A 23,969-nucleotide genomic window follows, 5' to 3' on the forward strand; every position below is an offset into this window, starting at 1 on the left:
GCTGGGAATAGCTACTTGCAATTGTTATAATTGCTTCAATCACTGCATTCCCCAGACGTATTGAAATAGTTAGGGTTTGGTTTAACGTAATATTCAGTCCAAGGCAGGCAAGTTCATATGGTTAAACAATGCATCACAGAAGAGGAAAGGCAAGTACTAAGTCTATACGTCGGCTTTCTGAGTAGTGTTACCCATGTCCACCTCTTCAGTGTTTGGCACTGGTTGTATTAATGTTAAGGCATTTCCCTAAATTCTGTTTTTTCACAGCTTTATTTTCTAACTCCTCTTGCACATTACTTCTTTCATTATCTAGGCAGTAACCCAAGTGACAAAACTGTACCCATTCATTATACTCCAGAATTCCTTCCAAAGAAATTTTATACTCTTCAGCAGGTACTACTTAGAATGGAAAAAGAACATACATGCGTATCAATATGTCTAGTAGAAATCTACTTTTTCTGCTAATATAAATATTCTTTCCCACTCACCAGAGATGTGTTTAGCTTTCTTCAACAAACTTGAAGGCTTTACCAGGAGAACAACCCTGATTTTATGATCAGCCTTGGTTTTGTGGCATGCCCCAGTCATAGAATCATAGAATAGTTAGGGTTGGAAAGGACCTTAAGGTCATCAAGTTCCAACCCCCCTGCCATGGGCAGGGACTCCTCCCACTAAACCATGTCACCCAAGGCCTCATCCAACCTGGTCTTGAACACTGCCAGGGATGGAGCATTCACAACCTCCCTGGGCAACCCATTCCAGTGCCTCCCCACCCTAACAGGAAAGAATTTCCTCCTTATATCCAATCTAGACTTCCCCTGTTTAAATTGTAACCTGTTACCCCTTGTCCTATCACTACAGTCCTTCTATAGCAGCTGCGAAGCCACTGCTGCTCAAGTGGAGCACTTGCCTTGCTAAGAAGGCAGCGCAGAGCCTTTGCACTGAGTTTTCCAGGCATAGCAAGCAGAGATAAAATGACACAGGCAGCTTCCCATGACAGAAATCCACACACACCTTACAAGTAAAGGACTGGAAAGAAGACTTGACTTCAGTTTTGATTCTTTCCTTTATTTCCTAACTCAGAGAAAGCTGTCCAAAACTCTTACTTTCAGGCTTGCTAGAGACTAATTTTTTTTTTATTGTAGTTTTGCTTACAAACTTGCCTGCAGCTCTAGCATTCCTAAGACTGCTGACAAGAATTTTAAAGCACCATGACAGGATGCCCTACTGCTCAAAACCTCCCAGACTTGCCCCAACTGGGATGAAGGTCTTGAACACAAGAGACATAACCTTTACATCCCCATCTCTAATGCTGCTGCTGCAGATCAGTACAAGAAACTGCAATAAGCTTCCTAGGTATGGGGAAATTAGTGTTGTATTTCTGATTTTTGCCACCTCTCTCCACTTGTGCACAGCACAGGCTTTGCCACCTCTGCTAATGCTGCACTGTGGGAACGGAGAGGAAGAAAAAAATCTTCCAAAATGAGCTTAAATCCCCCTGGTTTCCAAAGAAAGGAACATAAGCTTTTAAAAAATAAATATTCAAAACGAAACAAAAAACCCAACTCCCCCCCCCCCCCCCCCAAGAAAACCACCCCCCCCCCCCCCCCCCAAGAAAAAAAAACAAACCAAAAAATACCCCCCCCCCCCATCAAGAAAAAATGTTTTCATGAAACAAATATTTCACATGTATTATACAGAGAACCTGGGATTAAAAGACCAGAAACTAGGGGTTTAAGTAGTGAAACTCCCAATTAGAAAAATGCAAATGGCTTTGCACTGAACCTGGGATAGCATATAGGGTAAAAGAAGAGTTAAGAGCCAGAAGAGTCAAAAGTGTGGGGAGAAACCCCAAACCGAAACAAAGACTTCCAACTTCCTCAAGAAAAAAAATAGCTTTGTTGAGCTCAAAAGAGGGGAAATATCTGGATGGAGGTTTCTCAAAGTCTTCCTAAAATTAAAAATCAATCTTAATTTACAACCAAAAGTCTTAACCTGAAACAAAAAGTATTGAAAAGGAAAGTTAAGCCATTTTTTCTAGCATAATTTTCCCATATTTCAAAAATACTAACAAAACCAAGTAAGTTTTTCAGCCCAGCTCTCACCGCAGTCTGTGATGGCTGTAAGGTACACAAATCATAGCCAGGCCTTGCTATATTTTCACAGATAAAAGAATAACAAAAGTCCCTGTTGCCACATATTGGTTTCCAGATTTCTGAACCCTTTTTTTCCCCTAGATAATTTTCAGAATTTTGTAGCTGCAAGTTTGGTTTTCTGTTTTTAAAAGCTATTTGGGATAAATATTAGAGCTACCAGGAGTGTCATGTCATATACATATACTGACACCGTATTTATGGTATTGAAGTGATCGATACACTAAAAGTGAAAGCAGAGAGCTGGTTAATTATTACTGTTAACAGAGCAAATGGAAATAAGAATGAAACACTACATTCAAACAACACCAATGCCATATAAGACAGAAAATCACTTCCAACAGCAACTAGCAGGCAAAACATGCATGCATAGAATGCCACTTATAGAAACCAGAGCGCACCACACCAAATCTACTCCAATTGTAACGAGAGTAGTGTGCCTCAGAAGCAGTCTAATCAATAGCTCAGCTTTCCAACAAGCACACACTCTGCTAAAGCAGACTTCTTAGTAATAAATAGATGCTTAATGCATTGCATTAAGGGTAAATACAGCCACCTTAATAAACACACTTATTCTCTCTTTAAAGATAAAATGCAATAATAAAAAGCCTCTCACATCTAAAATTCAGGAGAACAAGTTTCCACCACAGCAATTACACAAGGGGAAGTCCACGGCTGCTCTAATTAGAGAGTCCCTAATTAAACCCTCACACATTCCTGCATCAAATTAACTTAATTTGCTTCTCCCCAAAGCTGCCCAAAGTTTCATCTATGTGAAAAAAAATTTGCTTTACTGATTACACAGGGTTGCAAAATTTACAGAATTATCTTAGACACTGATAGAAGTGCAATCTGCTGGAGAGATACATCTTCTGAATGCTTTGCAACGTCTCCCCTAACAAGCTCCAAACCCTGGAAGAGCTTCATATGCATTTGAACATCCACAATTCACAGCTCCTATAAAGAAGCAAAACTGATGCACCTCCTGCTTTTTCAGGGAAATGTACATGCTCGTGCCTCTTATGAGCCCAACTTCTTAGTTTTAAAACTGATGTAATGCCCTACAACATCTGGAGGTCCCAGCACAACTGGTAAGTTTGAGAGAAGGATTAGGCACCCTCTCATTTTCTGGTCATTTCTTTGAACTTCTGACCTTTCAGGACACCTCTGTTCCTGATTGTCCGCCAGTGAGAAGTCAACTCTAACAATTCTCCAACACCCTTCTAAAACAGTTTGTGCTATCCTAGCACAGCCCTCTCTCATGTCAACACCTCTAGCATTATTGACACCCCTCAGGAGGAACAGCCTCTCAGCCATTATCAAAATATTTCAATATTATGATATATAATAAATCCCAAGGTCTGCGGAAGTGCTATTTGTGTACAATTCTCCTTCCAACTGCACTTGGAAACACCTCTCCTCGACCTTGAAATCAGAAGCACAAATAGTTCCACCTCAAACTGTTCCTGCATGGATGTTTCTTGGACCAGTGCTTGCCTTGCACAGCAGAACAAGCTTTTTGATCTCCCCTGGCATACTGCCATGGTATGACAGCAGCTACAGAATAATTATTTTTCCTGTAATTTTTAACCAAACTAAAAAATAAAAAAGAAAAATGCTTTCATCCAGTAGACGGGATTGAGTTTTTTAAATGTGAAAAACAAAACCAAAGGAAAACTGCTGGTTTGGGAAAATTAGTTTGTAAGAGATTATATTGAATTCAAAGGCCTACATCTCCCCCTCAACCCTAAATCATTTGAGCTGAAATTTGTGCTACACTTGCATATCATTTCTTAATGTGCCAAAGATCTTTTAGAACCCATCACCTGTATCGTGTTCCTCAGTTGCTTCATTCTGGTTACTTTTGCTTTGAAAAAAAAAAAAAAAAATATCTGCAGCTACACTGTACTGACCTTTGAAACACAACAGAAATGTTAAATATTCCCATTAATTATTAAAATCCTCACTGCCCCTGCTGGCCCACAGGAACACACCAACATCTGTAGGACTCCCACCCAAAGCTGCCTTGGTGGTGGGTTTAGAGACAAGTCTGGTCAGTTCTTGGCAAGAGTTAAACCAAACACTCCACAGCAATTGCCTGTCAAAGGTAAGGCACATGCTTATGATAGTTGATGAAAGAGCTTGAAAAGGGATTAGTGACTTCATTCCATATCCAGTTCAGGTGTAGCTTCCTCAGACAACTATTCCCTTAAGTACTTGAAGTGATAGTTTGTCACTCAAAGCCCTCTTGGGTTTGGTCCTCTGCATTTCTAGGACTTGGTGGCCTTTTTAGGACTACATCAAAACAAGCCTTTTGTGTTGCAATCTAAGTAACTACTGCATCTGATTTCTGTCAGATCTTTTAATTATCCACTGTGTTAGAGAACAAATTAAAAAATATTAACACTAGGGGTTAACAGCACTGAGAAATTCAGATAGTAGTGGAAGTAAGAGAAAAATGTTCTCAACTTCCAGCTAGTCTTCTGAAGCATAGTTCCAGCAGATCCCAGGTTTTGGCCTCACAGCAAGGTTGTCCATTGATTTACATTACAGTTGACCCATTACACTGTATTTTACTTATTTTTATAACTTTTGAACAAAGGATTGGGAAAGGATAACAGAAGGACATAGCAATAAAACAAAGTATAACAATTAGCAGTGACAAAAACTCAGCCAGCTCTATTGGCCCTGAGGGAGAACAAAATATTAACCTGGCAGGAAAAGGCATCAAATCTATGTATGAAATGCTTTTAAGAAGTTGAGATAAAAAAAGCATTAAAACAAGACATTAAGGTGCAAAGAGCAACAAATTAACAAAGAAGAAAGATCCAAACTATTGGGTTGAAAAGAAAAAGTGTGGCATGCAATTTATAAGTAGCATGTAGAGAGATGTGACAGAAGAATAATAAAAGAAAGGAGCCGATGGGAAAAATAAGAAAAAATCTGTTTCAGTCTGGACAATTGGTTAGACAGACAAGTCTGAATTTGTCATTAAGATATAAAGATTGAAATGAAAGACTGTCTCAGGGCCCACACAGCAGACTGGGATGTTCATTTTCTAGATCTGCCAGAGACCTGCATGACCTTGGTCAAATCACACTCTAACACTCATTACTGTCTTGCAAAATGGAGATGGTAGTGCTGCCTTTCTAATTTACTCTTAAAACAATACAGCTGTTGACATGCATCCAGCTACTATCACAGCAGCAGCTGTTGTGCAGGCCTTATTTTAGGTGGGACATCTTTGGAGCAAACAGTGACACCTAGACAGTGAGAAGAAATTTACATATGCCTAGGTAGAGGGAACACTAGATACATAGCCTAAAGATGGCTGGGGAAAAGAAAAAAATGGGAGATGTGAATGACACAATGGAAATAACATTAATTTGCCGAGAAGAAAAAAAAAAAAAGAAAAGAAAGAAGGCACTTCCCTCCCTAAAGCAAGCAACAGAGCCATGGACCAGCTAATGAAAAGAGCTGTTATGTGACATTCACTCCAAATGAACTTCTACCAAACTTTTCTTTCTTTGGAAGCTACTTCTAGATGATGCAAAGGTTGACTGCAGTGTTTCATTATACTGAGACATAACCTTACCAGGAACTGACAGGTAACAGAGCTGCATATGTTCATCCCTTTGCTCCTAAGCACTAGTCTCCAAAGTTTAAGGATCGTCCTTTCCCTTTCACAGGTATATCCCTCAATTCAACAAGCAGGTTTGCTGTTTTAGTGTCTTTTATGAACTTGCTAAAGCATATTCTTTAGATTTGGACAAATCCACCTCCACTCAGCACATCATTAACATAGCCCTGCTTACTGTTAAGCCTTGCTGGCTAGTAAAGAAGATACTAAGAAAAAGAAGTCACTAAGGTGGCTCAGGAAGAACAGGTATCAAGCTGCTTGTATTACTCCCAAACTGGCTGACAGTGTTATTTGCCAGCACAAATTATCTCTGAGTAGTTCTGCACATCTGCAATTTTTACTTCCCACATCTCCCCCAACCCCTTCATCCTTATTCCCATTAGGAATAGCCCAGATTCTTTAATTGACAAGAAACTGCCCACAGTTTGACATTTTTATGTTAAACTAACAGTCACATTACTTTTCCATTTTTAAAAGGTACTATTCTTGATCAGCGCCAACACATATATTATCGAGTGCCTTTCAAAGATGGCATTTAAATATTGCTAATGGAATTTCTTTGTAATCAGTCCCAGAGAGTTTAACTCTATTGCACAGCAAAGCCATCTGAGCATCTGCCATCAACTCAAATAAGAGAAGATTCATAACTAACTCTCACTTCAGGTTTTGTAAACATGATAAAACAAGAAAGTGACTTTTCAAAAGAAAGCTTGTGAGTGGTGCACTGGTAAATCTCATCTGGAGATGAGCAGTGTACGAGGAACCTCTGAAGCTTTCTCTGAGCTTGGCAATTAAAATAACAATTATGCAAGGAACTCAAACCCATTTGGATTTCTTCTCTGTTGTCAGGCTCTTTCCTTTGTTGGCAGAGATAACTCTATTATTAACCTTGCAACAGATGCATACTGCAGCACTAACAAACGTGGGTTTCAGGCGTATATCTTTTCCTTTTACTTTTCAAAAATAATCTTCTTATTACCCATTCTTGAAGTGAACACATTATTGAAATAAATTCTGGACAAGGACAGGTTGGTGGGGTTTATTGTAGAAAATAGTCAACCAGCTGCTTTTAATCTGCTTTAACTCAAGAAGAGATGAATATAATTTTAAAAAACTTCAAGAACCTATTACAAGAACAAAGCAGGAAACCACTGGCTTCATTTGAGGTAATACTACACCGGTCATAGACCACTGCAGCAGCACAGTTGCCTGTACCCTCTGCAAGGCAGGGGCCTCAGCATTACACTACTTAATTCTTTCATACATTTCTTAGCCTAGCACAGCTGCCTTGATAAATACTGATGAATTGGACCCTCTCTCCATCTGTGCAACAGATAGTAAATCCGGTGTCAGTGCAAAATGCAAGTTTTAAATCCAGGGCCAATTTATGCACTGATTTTTTTCAATAATATTGTATGAAAGTCTTATTACCTTACAACAAAGTTCCCACACTGAGGTTACTAGAACTATCCTCTTGTAACTGAAAGCTGAACCTCATGCTGCATAAAGCATGTCCTGACAAAACAGATGAGCTGTCCCCACCCATGGCCCACACTATCTACACTAGTGAAAGGAGAGGAAACTCATTTTTACTATTAGGAAATTTACAATGCCTCTTAAGCTGTTCTAGCCTGACAACATCCAGGTTTTGGGAAAGGGTATCCCATCTAACCCATGTGTGTTTGTTTTTTGTTGGGGTTTTTTTGATTAGTTTTTTGGTTTGCAGGTTGTTTGGTGTTTTTTTTTTTCATCTAAACTCATGTCCCATCCACTTTTTCTTCTCTAACATCATGGACTCAGTAGCTTGCTGTGGGGTCCACAGGCCAAAACAGCCTTAAGAAAATTATTGCCTCTTGGCTTCATCAAAAATGAAAATCAAAGAATTATTCAAGTCAGAGGGAACCTTAGAAAATAATCTGGGCTGAATCCCCCCATTTCTCAAAACAAAGCCAAATTTGAAGTTCATTTAATGACCACTATTAATGTAAGTAAGCATTTCCTCATTTTTTCTCATGACTCCTTAAGGAAAGTAAGTAATCTGTTTTCAGTTTCATGTTCAGTATTTATCCTTTGTGCTTTTTTCATGCCTCAGTACTTTCACTTTCTGACTTACTTGATACTTAGAGTGGGAACTGATCACTAGGAATAATCCCTTCCTAAACACACACAACTGCGTGCAGCACCTGATGAGCCACAGTGCCTCTGTGATGCTTTTACAGCTATCATTTTTCTCCTCATCACTGCAGCCACATCTCACTGCTTTCAATATTGTCCTGTTTTGTTCTACAGGATCCTGCAGCTTATGCTTTACAAAGATACCATGAGCCAGTGGCAATATTGCCTATAATCTCCTTGTACATGATAGTAGTGCTTATCAAGTCACAATCCGGATAGCCAAACAGGTCAGACTCCAGAGGCAGCCAGCAGATAACATAACACTTGATTTCACAAAGGCAGTGTTACCTCTGTATCACATGCACTCTGAATTCACTGCATTCCCGTTCTCATGTATCCATGAGTAAGTCCACTAACCATGTCTTCTAAAGATTTCACAAGCACAACTGAAGTAGGCTTTTTCCTTTAGCCAGTGACTTTTGGTGTTGTACATCCCAGATAGGAAAACTTGCAGGAGTAGCTATAAAGTAAACCATGAATCATCATAAACCCATTCCCCAGATGAACATAGTCCTCTCCAAGATCATCTCATGTTGGAAGCATCCACACTTCTTAAGACTTAAAGGACCTCTTGCAAATTTCATTAAAGCATTCTGTCCTAATCCAAGCCTCTGTCATAGTAATTTTGTTTTTATTCTGTGTCTCCCTCAGCAGAAGTAAGTTTGCAGTAAAGAGCTATGAAAACTACAAGTTGAAAGAACTTTTAAGTAAGTAGTAACTAGGATTAGAGGTTTGATATACTAGTTTACCTAAAAATACAGTAGCAGAGATAACATGCAAACAATGCCTGAGAAAGAGGCAAAGGACTTCAGAGAATGCAGGGAGCTGATGCTTTTCTGACGCACATCAAGTTACAGGTGTATGAAAATTATATATGTGGAAAAAAAGCTAACCACAAACACACAGACGACAACAAAACCACAGTTACATATTTTTCTACCATATTTGATTGTTTTCAACTTCTTAAAGTTTTCCTAAAAACACTATCCATATGCCTGAATAATCAGAAACTCTGATTCTTAGAAGTGTTTCTTCTCAATGATTTATCTATCAGGTTATTCCTGAGGTACAAATAAATCTGATTTAAGGAATTTCAAACACATCTGAATATCTTGGGTCAGCTGAAAACACAACCATTATTAGCTTTATGTGCCACTCAAGGGAAAACAAGGAATCAACCTACAACAAATGCCACTCAGGTGCATACAAATGCACCCTTTGCTGAAATACAGGAATGGCATTTCTTCTGCCATAGGGAATTACCTCAATTGCAGGAGGACAGAAAATTTTCCCAATAGCTAGAAGACAGAGCCTGACTGAAAGCCCACAGAACCCCTAGTGACCACAGAAGTGTTAAGGACCACCTATAGCTAAACTGCTCCCCGGCTAGCACTGTCATATTAGTTCCAGAAATACTGCCAATATTGTGTCATTCCCACAGGAAAACTAATAGAAAGCTATTCAAAATGAGAATCCTTCCTGCAGGTGGGGAGGTATTTCTTCAATCTCAGGGTTAATTGAGTCTTGGCTGTGACCTGGAGCACCCTTGTTATTTAAGTCTACAGCCTCTCAGGAGCATTGAAATCATGCTAAGTTATGGTGGATTTATGCCGTGGAAAATGACTGCTAGATGCTCGCATTGAAACTATTGTGCTCTTATTTGTGACATAAAGAGCACTTGAAAACAAGTTTCTCTTTTCCAAGCACAAAAAGCTCACTGACTCATTTCAGCCCTTTTCCTCCCGTCACAATTTTCCCTGAGTTGCAAGGCATTTCAACCACTTAGAACCAAAAGTCACAATTTCCTGCTTTTAACAATAATTTTGAAAGAATAGTTCCAGGGGCCACATCCTGCTCTGTTGCATCCAGAGATCACTGAACTTGCATCGAGTCTCTTTAGCTGCATTTGTGAAACTGAGCGCAGAATCTATACTTGGAGGGACTAAGCAGCTCTGTGTAATGGGCTGCCCATGCTTTAATTATTATTAATAATTCTTTATTGATTCTTTTACTGATATTAGCCATCAGCAGGGACATCACAGTATGAATGGAGAAGAGGAAAAGTAATGGAAATTAAATGATAGTCTGCAACCAGGCAAAGAGAGACCTGCACTGACATTATACTCTGGAGTCTGTGAAAGCTTGTGGCCGAAGACAAGAAATGTCTTTTGACTTGCACATTGCATAACTTAATGAAAAAGCAAGTTGATACTTTTTCCTTCTGTTTCTATTGTACTAACCTTCCTCCACTTTTCATCATTTACAGGTCTGACTAAACAATCTAAGCTCAGACATTTCCTCACATCTATTCAGACAGCTCACTATATTCTTCAGCATTTTAATAGTTGATTTCAAAAAATGTTTCTAGCCCATCTGATTGCAAAGCTAGTCTCACAGCTTTAAACCAGTACTCAACCATCTCATTGAGTCTGCCAGCAGAGCCCAGGGAAACAATCCTATTTAGCAAGTTGCTCTGCTCTCCCAGTCAGCCTGATGCAAGGTAGGGTGTAAATGTCAAAACCTATCTGCCACCACTTACAGTAGCCACCACTGAGAAGCACCGAGTCTCCTGCAGGTACTGCCGAGCCAGCAGGTTCGCTCTGTGCCAAACAGCACACTGAAACGGACCTTCCCCATCATGCTCACAGTACATGGGGCCTGTAGGAACCAGCCCCACGTTCCGCAGTGATATCTGCTTTATATACTAATACTGTCAAAACAGCAGACTGGGAGAGGAACTGTTGTCTGAGTTCTAACTACAGGCACCCTCTAGAAAGGCAGTTTAAGTAAGAACAAAAAGACACAATACAGTAAGCCTTGCTGGTTGCCAGCTCAGTGAACCAAAGCAAATCTGTGTCATAGTAATTATATATATACTGTAAATCTAGGCAATAGCTCTTCAGGTGCTATAAATTGGCATTTGCTCATTACAATCAAGGAAGCCTTATTGATTTACGCGAGCTAAGACTCTTATATGAATTTTCTATCAGTTACCAACCTAAAGATACCTCCAGACCCAAATCGACCCATGGACAGTAGTACACTTCTGGAATGTCTATAATTTCTCCTCACAGTGTAATTTTTATTACTAAGAGCTGAAAGTTTGGCCCACAGAATTCAATTTGTGATGACTGAAATCTCTGCTAGGAACAGGTGGCCATAACTTCAGGTCTCCTCACAACACCAGCCTTAAATACAATAGCAAATTGCGTGATTTCAGGCAAGCCTGTATCAACGTTTTTGATTTAAATGTTGATTTTTCAGGAATCTGAGACATGTCCATAAGTTTTTCTTGACAGTGGAGCTTTGTTTGTAAGCCCAAAGCTGGCACTTTGCTTACTTGTTTTGAGAAAACAGTGGCTTTCACTTGCTCCTATCCAAGCAGGCAGGAACTCATCAGAAACTTTCCTTTTGCTCCTCTATGGGTTAAGAGCAACTGAGACCTGGAAAAAGTCATATGGACATTGAGTATTCCGTGTTCCAAGTCTGAACTATTAAGTTACTGGAACTTAAAGCATGCCAATGGAATCTGAACAATACATCTTCCAAGTCAAAATTTCACGAGGCTAAGCTCATGAGCCTGAGGCAGTTTTCCAATACTTCAAGTAGCATGTTAGATATGAAACTTTTCTGGGTAGCTCACTTACTGCATACACAGAACTTTTGCATGTATCAACAGATTATTTTCTCTCCTAAAAATACATCCTGAAATATTCAGTTTAAATATGTACACTACCAGACTGTGTACATGTACCCAGGGCAGAAGACATCCCTCTACTGTAGTGTACCCTGCTAATCACATACCATCTGGTAATATATTATGTATTCAAAGATACACATAATATATCAAAACACATACTGTAGGCATATTATGGTGTGAAGAAAGAAGGAATATCTCAGATGTACTCACACAAGTGTAAATAACTTCCCATCCAAGAGAGCAGAACAGCTTTAAAGTACAGTGACATTTTGAAAGATCTGCATTATATGTAGAAAGGAGATTTTTTTTTTTTAAATGAATCTGAGCACTCAGTGAAGTATTAATTAAACACTTCATCTGATACTCATAAAAGTAATTGGAAAGTCCTGCTGACTTCACCCATCTCTGAATTGGGCCCAGTAGCATATTAACTGAGGGCACTTTTGCATCTGTAGCAAGACAAAATTAGTTCCCAGGAGAGTAAATCGTGGTTTCATGTGTTAAATACTGATCTGTGGTCAATTGTACTTCTCGAAAGATCTCAGTTAAAAAGCATGCATTTCAAAGCTACTCAATACTTGATGTTTTAACACTTAGAAAAACAAAAACTTTTTATATTGGTAAATTTCAACTACATGCAGAAGCAGGAAGTGGTCTCTTGACAGACAAATGTAGATGTTAAATTATTTCCATCAGTAGCTAAAAAGTGAAAAGCCGTATCAGTTGCTCTATTTCTCTTAAAAACAATAAAAAAGCTCACAACAAAACTGCAACAACAAAATCCCTCAACTGTGATTGTTTTAAATCTGTGGCATTTAAACTGTTCTGCAGTAAGTACTTATAACTCCCATCTCCTTCAAGATTCTCTGTTGAACAGACACACTCCAACACTTTTCTTCCACTGCTGTACCTTCTGCTGATCCCATTAGATCTTCATTAATATGCAGGGGACAGTATTTATTCAGCTGCGTACAATTTTGTTTTTAATTGCATTTTCGTGACCACTTGTATCATTTCTTATTTGAAGAGGAGAATGTTTAATGCTTACATATAAATACATTACGACAACTTACAGAAGTCACACAGGATTCCATTAGCACAAAAAACTCCAACCCTTCAAATAGCTTCCTTTAAGTGAAGTAGGGCAACTGATGCCAGGGTGAGCAACTCTGTGAACACCTGTGGAGAAGAAGAAATGAGCAACTTCCCACTGAAATCTTGGACTTAAGATTTGCTTTTCCTCTGACACTGCAGATTGCTCAGGAGTTCATTAGCAGGGATAACAAAACAAGATCCCCAAAGAAACCACACATACTTCTGTGAGGGTGACAGAAATAGTGTTGTGACAGAGACAAGCAACATTAAGTTCCAGCCACAGAAATTCATATGCAAGAAAATACGTGCAGCACACTGGAAAACTTTATTTTCCAGGCATTCACTTTTAACTGTCCTACTGGGAGACAGAATTTTTAGAAACAAACCAGCCCATGTTTGTAGATGAGATTAGCGATGTCTGATCTAGTTTTTAAGTGACCTTTTTAGGACAGTGTAGGAAGGGCTGATTCTTGGCAGGGTCTGAGCAGTCCCCAGATCTCAGTCCCTTTTCAGGTTCTCACACTGGACTTCAAGCATCTTAAATCACTGTCTCTTCAAATAATATATGCCTATTCCTTTTACATTGCAGCTTATTACTTACAGCAGAATTAACCCATTTCATCTTCACCCCAGCAATCCATGCAAATGCTGTCTACAATTCCAAGATCAAGGGTTAGGGATCATTGATTAAACCTGCACAATACTGTTGTAAAGGAGATGAGGAAAAAAAAAACCATAAACCAACAAAACCAACAAAACAGAGCAGATCAAAGAGGGCAGCCACACTGCTTTATTTGGGTGACATAGTGGACTGATCCAACTGTATCCATTTGTACCCAGGCTATTCCTTTTCATAGGTTCAATTTTAGATAACGTTTGGTTTAGAGCAAGTTTTATTAACTGATGAACCTTCAAAGAGACATAACCGGTGTGTATTACATCTTTGAGGAAGGCATTGCAATGTTCATTTCCTTGTCTTCCTGCCCCATCCCATCTGCCTTCTTATCTGTCCACCATCTGCAGATTCAATTGTTCAGAGATCAAATTTTGATTCCTATATATGCCACATTTCAGCATCTCTAACTACAAGCAAGACACTTCTACACTCTGCAGGTTGCTGGCTTCCTCAGTAATTACTGTTCTATCATTGTCCCTAAGGGAAGGAGTTAAAAAAAAAAAAAAGAAAGAAATCTGCTGTTGCCCCATTACCAGCTGTCTTCTGATATTACTGTAACTCCTGTCTCCCTCGAGGTATTCTTGCTACTGTTGACCCTGTACTTTCTGATATAATTTGTGATCTTTTTCATATCAAAAAGATCACAGACATGTATTTGTACATACAGCTCACTCATCGCTAACCCAAGTCTCTAACTTGTGTTCAGGCTGCCAGAATCTGAAGTCTGCTTCTGATCTCCAGACTCCTCTATCTGCTGCATTTCTTCCATAAATCTTTGCTAAAATAATTTTTCTGCAATTTTAGCTTTGCTGTCACAACTTAAAAGTCTTGAATGCAATGAGCTCAGAGCATGTAACATCCTCCCTGGAGCACAGGGGAACTCAGATTCTCTTTTAATTCTGTTTCTTCCCTCAGCTCCATTCCTAATTCTCCACTCTTGGAAAGAAAACATTCACTACCTTTAAGCTAAGAAATACAATCCATTAGTTTTTCATTTAAAAGTGCTGTTTCCTTACTTGCAGTTTTCCATTATCCTCACAGCTCATTCTTAAAAGATTGCCATGGTGCTAGGATGGTGGACTCTGAAACCTGAAGATGAGACTGTCTTGGTAGCACTGCAAGACAGCAAGCATCAGTGTAGGAATGCCATGCAGACTGTTTTACATAGGAGTTTCATAAAAGCCTTTTTTTTTTGTCTGTGTTCTACTCGAGGAACAGATCAGACGCAGGTATGTTCAATATCCTAAATTAAATCTACCCATAGCTAAGGTCAAACAGTGTTTCAATCTCATCTCTATACTGAGAATGAACATAGGCATCAAGTCCAACTAAAACCTTCTGCGTCAGTGAACTTAAGTAGTGCGCAGGCCCTTGGCACAAGGGCAAGTTTCTGTCATTAACAAAATTAGAACATTGTATTAATTATTTCAAGAGGTAATCTGTCTTTGAATTATCCTGGCATGTAAACTTTAATGATCCTAGCTTGTGCTAATTATCTCTAGTCATCTTCTCTAGCCTTTTCTCACATGCCTCATCTGGATACTAGCCATCTATTTTCACAAACACACATAGTTTTCCAAACTGTGCCTGCTGAGATACAGAGGTGAAGAAAAAAGGAATGAAACAAGGTTGTCTTTCACTGAGCATGTTGCACCAGGCACTCTGTTTCACCTTGTCATCTCTTCATATTGCAGGTGTACTGTAACATGTTATGCCATACGTTTTTATATACATATATGAGAAAGAGTCTCTTCTCAGTGTGATCCATCAGGAAGTCTGCTGACTAGCCAAAAGGCACTGTTTATTTTACTATTGCTTCTACTGATGGACAGAAAAGGCAGAGTCTAAATTAACCTTGCGTTTAGGCCAATAGATATTATGACGCGTTAAATGTGTTATGAAATGTATTATTTACCACTACAAAGGGTTGGGAGTATAGCTAAAGAAAGTAAGAGGGGAATGCAGCGGTTTCTCTTCAAGCTAGTTTACCCTTACTTTTCTTGAAGTAATTTATTCTTTGTGATTATTTAAATTTCCAGCGTCTGAAAATGAAGCATTTTTCTCAATTATGTGCTGTTCACAAACATGTGATTTGATCACCTATGCTGTACAGAATTTTTCTTGCATCTTTTGTGACCAAATTGAACATTTCAGCAGACTATTACAAAATTATTTAAGTCTGGGTTTTCAAATGTCTTTGAAGGGAATAAAGAGCCATCAACTGACCTCCAGCAAATGATCTCCAGCAAAAAAAACAGTATCATTGTTCTTGTCCCTTTTGGGAAAGGAATGAGCTGGGCCGTAGTTAGCATACTAGCATTCATGGAACCCTTCAATTTCTAAGCATTTTTTAGAGCTCTGCTCTAGTATTCATAACTAACACAGGACTCCCAAATCTTACTGGGCAATACAGTACTTTTATTCATTAGTATGTTCTAAAACACATTATTTAAAAATCACCCAGATCCTACAGAGATGACAAATTGCATGCAGTGGTGCAATTCATAAAGTAGGCCAGTATTCAAATACAGAACAAATAAGAGATTTACACTAGAGGGTTGTTTCAAGACTAAAGCTAAATACCCTCTAGGGATGAAGCTGCATAAGCATTACTAAAAACTGAGAAAGACAAAGCTGCTGAAAGTCCTGGATGTGGATGAGTCTGAAAATATCTCTGCATATGAGAAAAGGGATATAACTTGCCATTCAGAGAGAAGTAGCAGCACCTATGTTTGCTGGCCAATACTGTGTGACATCAAGAAATTGCCTGCCTATATATTCCACCTTCCACTGTGAAACCCTCATCTTGAACAGAGCTTCTAGATGCTAAGATAATGTCGTGGTTTAAACCCAGTCAGGTAACTTGTTCACTCACTCCCAGTGAGTGGTGCCGAGCTGACAACAATCAAGGTCCGTGTCCGTCTCCCCCCCCCCTGCACCGGGGCTCTCCCCTTCCCCGCTCCCGGAGGAACGGGGAGGAGGATCGAGAGAGTGCAACTCCTACGGGTTGAGACAAGAACAGTCCAGCAACAAATCACCACCGCTACTATCAGCTAAAACAATGATAAGGGAAAATAACAAGGGAAGAGAATACGATACCACCGGCCAAGAAAACGAGTTCCACCCGGAAGCCCCTGTCCTTCCCGGGTAACTCCCAGTTACCCCCCACCCCGGGCATGACGTGCTGTGGTATGGAATACCTCCCCGGCTAGCCCGGGTCAGGCGCCCCGTCTCTGCTTCCTCACAGCTTCCCCTCCTCCCTGGCAGAGCATGAGCCTCACAGAGTCCTTGGTCAGGGTAAACATCACTTAGCAACAACCGAAAACATCGGCTTCACCAACGCTGCTCTCAAACTAGAAGTCAAAACACAGCACTGCACCAGTTAACACAAAGGAAAAAACATGACTGCTACTGCTGAACCCAGGACATTATCCACCCCTTATTCCATACCATTCACGTCGTGCTCAGATCCCACATTTTCAATACACCATCGCTCTCCCACATATATACATCCATATACATACAGACCAAGAGGAAAAAAAATCATTTTCTTAGTGCATGGACCAATCCCTATAATGCTGCTGAGTCCATTCGGTCCATGATGTTCCAAGTTCATTCTCTGTTGGGATGATGGCTGGAGGGAAGTCAGGGCCAGTCGCTGGTGACCTGGAGACATCTAGTTGATGGGCTATAAAAGCATTACACAGCAGGCAACAGTATACAATTGAGTTCACTGGCTGTTTTCCCCTAAAATCAAATCCCCTTGAGGTATACATCGGACTTCCCCATCTTCCCGCATTACCCACCAAGTATATCCAGGTCCCTGAGCAAAAGCAATCCCACGAGTGGGTTTGCCTTTACCTGAAGCAGGAATAACCCAGACTGTCTTCCCCAGCAAATTCTTCATATGCACCACGGGAACTTTGTCCCCCTCTACAATATGTAAAAGTTCTGACTGGGCTGGGCCAGCCCTGTTGGCAGATCCTCTGGTGTTGACCAACCAGGTGGCCTTTGGTAAATGTGTATCCCAATGCTTGAAAGTTCCCCCACCCATCGCTCTCAGTGTAGTTTTTAACAGCCCATTGTACCGTTCGATTTTCCCAGAGGCTGGTGCATGGTAGGGGATGTGATATACCCACTCAATGCCATGCTCTTTGGCCCAAATATCTATAAGGTTATTCCGGAAATGAGTCCCATTGTCTGATTCAATTCTCTCTGGGGTGCCGTGTCGCCACAAAATCTGTTTCTCAAGGCCCAGGATAGTGTTCCGGGCAGTGGCATGGGGCACAGCGTATGTTTCCAGCCACCCGGTGGTTGCTTCCACCATGGTAAGCACATGGCGCTTGCCTTGGCGGGTTGGTGGCAGTGTGATATAGTCAATCTGCCAGGCCTCCCCATATTTATACTTCAACCATCGTCCTCCATACCAAAGAGGCTTTAACCGCTTGGCTTGTTTAATTGCAGCACATGTTTCACACTCATGAATAACCTGGGCAATAGTGTCCATTGTTAAGTCCACCCCTCGGTCACGGGCCCATCTGTATGTTGCATCTCTGCCCTGATGGCCTGAAGTGTCATGGGCCCACCGGGCCAAAAATAATTCACCTTTATGTTGCCAATCTAAGTCCATCTGAGCCACTTCAATCTTAGCCGCTTTATCCACTTCTTGGTTGTTCTGGTGTTCCTCAGTGGCCCGACTCTTGGGTACATGGGCATCTACATGACGTACCTTCACCACCAGGTTCTGCACCCGGGCAGCAATATCTTTCCACAGTGCAGCAGCCCAGATGGGTTTACCTCTGCGTTGCCAGTTGTTCTGCTTCCATTGCTTCAACCACCCCCACAGGGCATTTGCCACCATCCATGAGTCAGTATAGAGATAAAGTACTGGCCACTTTTCTCGTTCAGCAATGTCCAGGGCCAGCTGGATGGCTTTCACCTCGGCAAATTGACTCGATTCACCCTCTCCTTCAGCAGTTTCTGCAACTTGTCGTCCAGGACTCCATACAGCTGCCTTCCATCTCCGATGCTTTCCCACAATACGGCAAGAGCCATCAGTAAACAAGGCATACTGCTTTTCACTTTCTGACAGTTTATTATATGGTGGGGCCTCTTCAGCACGCACCACCTCCTCCTCTGGTGACATTCCGAAATCTTTGCCCTCTGGCCAGTCCATGATGACTTCTAGAATGCCTGGACGACTGGGATTTCCTATTCGAGTTCGTTGTGTAATTAGTGCAGCCCATTTACTCCATGTAGCATCAGTTGCATGATGTGTAGAGGAGACCCTGCCTTTGAACATCCAGCCCAGCACGGGCAGCCGGGGTGCCAGGAGGAGCTGTGCTTCAGTGCCAATCACTTCCGAAGCAGCTCGAACCCCTTCATACGCTGCCAGTATCTCTTTCTCAGTTGGGGTATAGCTGGCCTCAGATCCTTTGTATCCCCGACTCCAAAAGCCGAGGGGTCGACCTCGAGTCTCCCCTGGAGCTTTCTGCCAGAGGCTCCAGGTAGGACCGTTCTCCCCAGCTGCAGTGTACAGCACATTTTTTACATCTGGCCCGGTCCGGACTGGTCCAAGGGCTACTGCATGAACTATCTCGCGTTTAATTTGCTCAAAGGCTTGTTGCTGCTCAGGGCCCCATTTAAAATCATTCTTCTTCCGGGTCACATGATAGAGAGGGCTTACAATCGAACTGTAATTTGGGATGTGCATTCTCCAGAACCCCACTGCACCCAAGAAAGCTTGCGTTTCTTTCTTATTAGTTGGTGGAGACATTGCTGTTATCTTGTTGATCACATCTGTGGGGATCTGTCTACGTCCATCTTGCCATTTTATTCCCAAAAACTGAATCTCCTGTGCAGGTCCCTTGACCTTACTCCGTTTTATGGCAAAACCGGCTTTCAGCAGGATTTGGATTATTTTCCTCCCTTTCTCAAAGACTTCTTCCGCTGTATCGCCCCACACAATAATGTCATCAATGTATTGCAGGTGTTCTGGAGCTTGCCCCTGTTCCAGTGCAGTCTGGATCAGTCCATGGCAAATGGTAGGGCTGTGTTTCCACCCCTGGGGCAGTCGGTTCCAAGTGAACTGGACACCCCTCCAAGTAAAAGCAAACTGTGGCCTGCACTCTGCTGCCAAAGGAATGGAGAAAAATGCATTGGCAATATCAATCGTGGCATACCACTTGGCTGCCTTTGACTCTAGTTCATACTGAAGTTCTAGCATGTCCGGTACGGCAGCACTCAATGGTGGTGTGACTTCATTCAGGCCACGATAGTCTACTGTTAGTCTCCATTCTCCATTAGACTTTCGCACTGGCCATATGGGGCTATTGAAGGGTGAGCGGGTCCTGCTGATCACCCCCTGACTCTCCAGTCTACGGATCAGCTGATGGATGGGAATCAGGGAGTCTCGGTTGGTGCGATATTGCCGCCGGTGCACTGTTGTGGTCGCAATTGGCACTTGTTGTTCTTCAACTTTCAGCAACCCCACAGCAGAGGGATCTTCTGAGAGACCAGGCAAGGTGGACAGCTGCTCAATTTCCTCAGTCTCCAAAGCAGCAATACCAAAAGCCCACCGGTACCCTTTTGGGTCTTTGAAGTACCCTCTCTTGAGGTAGTCTATGCCGAGGATGCATGGAGCCTCTGGACCAGTCACAATAGGGTGCTTTTGCCACTCCCTCCCAGTCAGGCTGATTTCAGCCTCCAGCACAGTCAACTCTTGGGATCCTCCTGTTACTCCAGAAATATAGATGGGTTCCACCCCTTGACAGCTTGATGGCATCAGGGTACACTGTGCACCGGTATCTACTAGAGCCTTATACTTCTGTGGGACTGATGTGCCAGGCCATCTGATCCACACAGTCCAGTAAATCCGATTGTCCCCTACCTCCACCTGGCTGGAGGCAGGGCCCCTCTAATGGTCGTTACAGCATTGGACACTTAAGTCGTGTTGAAAGGGATTATTCTTCGTTATCACAGGAGCTGGAGTAAAATCAGCTCTTCCACTCCATCTGGGAAACTGCTCACCAGAGACTGAAGCCGTAGCTCTCATGGGACGATCAGTCTTGGCCCTTGCTCCCCTCTTCAGTTCACTCACCCGTTCCTCCAAAGCTGAAGTAGGTTTTCCATCCCACTTTGTCATGTCTTCTCCGTGATCCAGCAGGTAAAACCATAGGGTACCCCGTGGTGTATACCTTCTGTATCTCCTCTCTTGAATAATAGGACGTCTTTTGTTAATAGCTGAGACGTGTGTTGGTACACGTGAGGAGCTGGATAAATCAGATACATCGTCCCTCAATTTGTCGAGGTCCTGGGACAGTTTTTTCACAGCTGAGATGATGGAAGGAGTGAGATTGTCTTCGAACTCTCGGAGTTTATGAACCATTTCATCCACTGTTAGTGGTACTATGTCATTCCAGGTCACTGTTGCCAATGAATGGGCATATGATGACGGTGCATTCCGTGTAAGTTTTCGCCACATGGGTCGTGTACATTCAACTTCATCTGGATCTATAGGTGTATCCCCGTTATTCGGCTTGATGTGATAGATCATCTCTACGATGGCCGATTCCCTCAGAGACTGGATGCCTTTGTCTATAGTAGTCCACTTGGCCGAACGACTCGTAACATCGTCCTTGTACGGAAACCTTTCTTTCACAGCTGCCAAGAGCCTCCTCCAAAGGCTGAGGGACTTTTTCTCTCTTGCGATTGCTTTGTCAATTCCCCCTTCTCTAGCAAGTGATCCCAGCTGCTTGGCTTCTGTACCTTCTAGTTCGTGACCATCGGCCCCATTGTCCCAGCATCGGAGTAACCAGGTGATGATGTGCTCCCCTGGTTGACGGGTAAAATCTTTTCGCATATTCCGCAGCTCGGTTGAGGTTCGAGGTCGAGAAGTTACCTCTTCTTCTTCTTCTTCGTCATGTGATGATGACTCCTGATCAGATTCTGGACCGGGTGGTGAATTCATTGGTTCTTCATCTCGCTTCACCCTTTTTGCCTCCTTTTTGCTTGTTCTCTTGCGTACAGGGGCAACTGATATTGGTACGAATTGGTCCTCTGGTTTGGCTGCAGTGATTATCACTGTGGTTTGAGTAGCGACTGTACTTGTTGCTGGGGGTGGTGTAGCTACCGTGCTTGGAGCTGGGGTAACCGCGCTGTCTGTTGCAGTTGAAGTTTGAGCAGCTGCTGTACTTGCCACTGGGGTAGCTGCGCAGTTCATTGCAGCCAAAGTTTGAGTAGCGACTGTCGCTTTGCCCTCAAATCCGCCGACATTCTTTTCCTTTTGAAGGTGCTGGATAGTGTTGAACAAGGCCCTGTAAGCATAGGCCAAGCCCCAGCACGTTGCCGTGATTTGTCCATCTCTGGTATGGCCAGAATGACCACACACCTCATTTAAGTGTTTTACTAATTCTTCTGGATTTTGCAGTTGTTCGGTAGTGAAATTCCAAAATACTGGAGGGGCCCACTGACCTAGATACTTGCCCATACTATCCCACACACCCTGCCACTCATGGCTGTCCAGCCTCTGGGAAAATCTTTCGGTCCTCCTACATCGTCTTTTGACCCCAGACAAGACCCAAACCTGAATCTGCTTAACTCTTGAAATCAGTAGTGGGCAAAACACACTCTGTATGCGTGTTAGCATGGTGATTCCCATCACCATCAGTAAACAAGTCTCAACAGCATTAAAAGGCCATTTAAAAAATTCAAAACTCTCAAATGTAAATGGTCTGGGGGGACGACTAGGAGGGTAAAAGGATGTCTCCTTCACAGGTTGAGCACCTGAGAAGGAGAAAAAAGATGTGTAATTGCTAAGCACCTCCATCATATACCTCCCAAAGTATAAAGGTGGTGACCACACTGGGAACATAAACCAGATCAGTTTCATGATCAATGATTCTATTGTATTACAAGTCATTACCATAAAGTACAATGGGATAAAAACCTTAGCCCAAGCCCCACACTTAAAAAACACTAATAGGCGCCAAAAAGAACTGTCGTGGTTTAAACCCAGTCAGGTAACTTGTTCACTCACTCCCAGTGAGTGGTGCCGAGCTGACAACAATCAAGGTCCGTGTCCGTCTCCCCCCCCCCCCTGCACCGGGGCTCTCCCCTTCCCCGCTCCCGGAGGAACGGGGAGGAGGATCGAGAGAGTGCAACTCCTACGGGTTGAGACAAGAACAGTCCAGCAACAAATCACCACCGCTACTATCAGCTAAAACAATGATAAGGGAAAATAACAAGGGAAGAGAATACGATACCACCGGCCAAGAAAACGAGTTCCACCCGGAAGCCCCTGTCCTTCCCGGGTAACTCCCAGTTACCCCCACCCCGGGCATGACGTGCTGTGGTATGGAATACCTCCCCGGCTAGCCCGGGTCAGGCGCCCCGTCTCTGCTTCCTCACAGCTTCCCCTCCTCCCTGGCAGAGCATGAGCCTCACAGAGTCCTTGGTCAGGGTAAACATCACTTAGCAACAACCGAAAACATCGGCTTCACCAACACTGTTCTCAAACTAGAAGTCAAAACACAGCACTGCACCAGTTAACACAAAGGAAAAAACATGACTGCTACTGCTGAACCCAGGACAGATAATAACTAATATCTCTGAAAGGATTAACAACAGGATCATGATTTCTTTAGTATAAAGAAAACACATCATCCTGTTCTAAGCTATGCAGCCTTAATTCCTGTGAATGCTTTATATAATACTACTTCACAAGCTAGAAATATTTCCCAACTACAAGCTTCACTTTCTAAGAGCTAATTAAAGTCCTTTAGGACTGCAGAATGCCTAACAGGGAAGTGGCAATCACGGTGGTAAGAGGATCATGCCAAATGCTGATGTAGTAAGATTCATACAGAAGTCTACCCATTTTTTTTCAGCTGCAATACACAATCACTGCACATAAACTCTTTACTCAGTGCAGGCAGTATGAATTCAGTGCAGTTCTTTGAGAACTCAGACCCTTATCAGTATGCAGACTGCTTTTGTTCCAATTCTTTCTTCATGTTCTCCCTCTCTTCTTAATTAACAGAAAAGAGTTATGAATATTAAAGAAGAAATTAACAACAGTGTAAATAATTTCTGGATGTTTGTATATTCCAAATTTAGTTTTTAATTAACCCCCACTGGTTTCAAAAAGCTGTTTAAGATATCCTTTCAAAGTTTCCCTTATGCTTAAAAAAAGAAAAAAGCAGTAAGGTAAGACTGTACAAAACGGCTGTTCAGCGTTGCAGACACCAGCATCATGAGAGGATGTTATTCTGACATTATTTTCCTCCACTTAGCCTCCATTTAACAAGCAAAATTCAGGGGGTATGGCCAAACACAGTGTGTAATTACGTTAACACAAGTCCATCTTCTACAGAATTAAAAGCGTCCAACTCTGATTCATAATAAATAAAATCAGAGCATAGGAAATGGTCAACTTCAGATGTCAGCTAAATCCCACATTGTAATCGTTTGACCGCAGCTACTGATGCGCAGATTGACTCCACAACTCGTTAAAGTTGTAAAGTAGGTATG

The sequence above is a fragment of the Pezoporus wallicus genome, unplaced genomic scaffold (genome assembly GCF_028554395.1).
Source record: "Pezoporus wallicus isolate ANWC-B61680 ecotype Strahan unplaced genomic scaffold, APGP_CSIRO_Pwel_v1 contig_2025, whole genome shotgun sequence".
Taxonomy (NCBI): Eukaryota; Metazoa; Chordata; class Aves; order Psittaciformes; family Psittacidae; genus Pezoporus; species Pezoporus wallicus.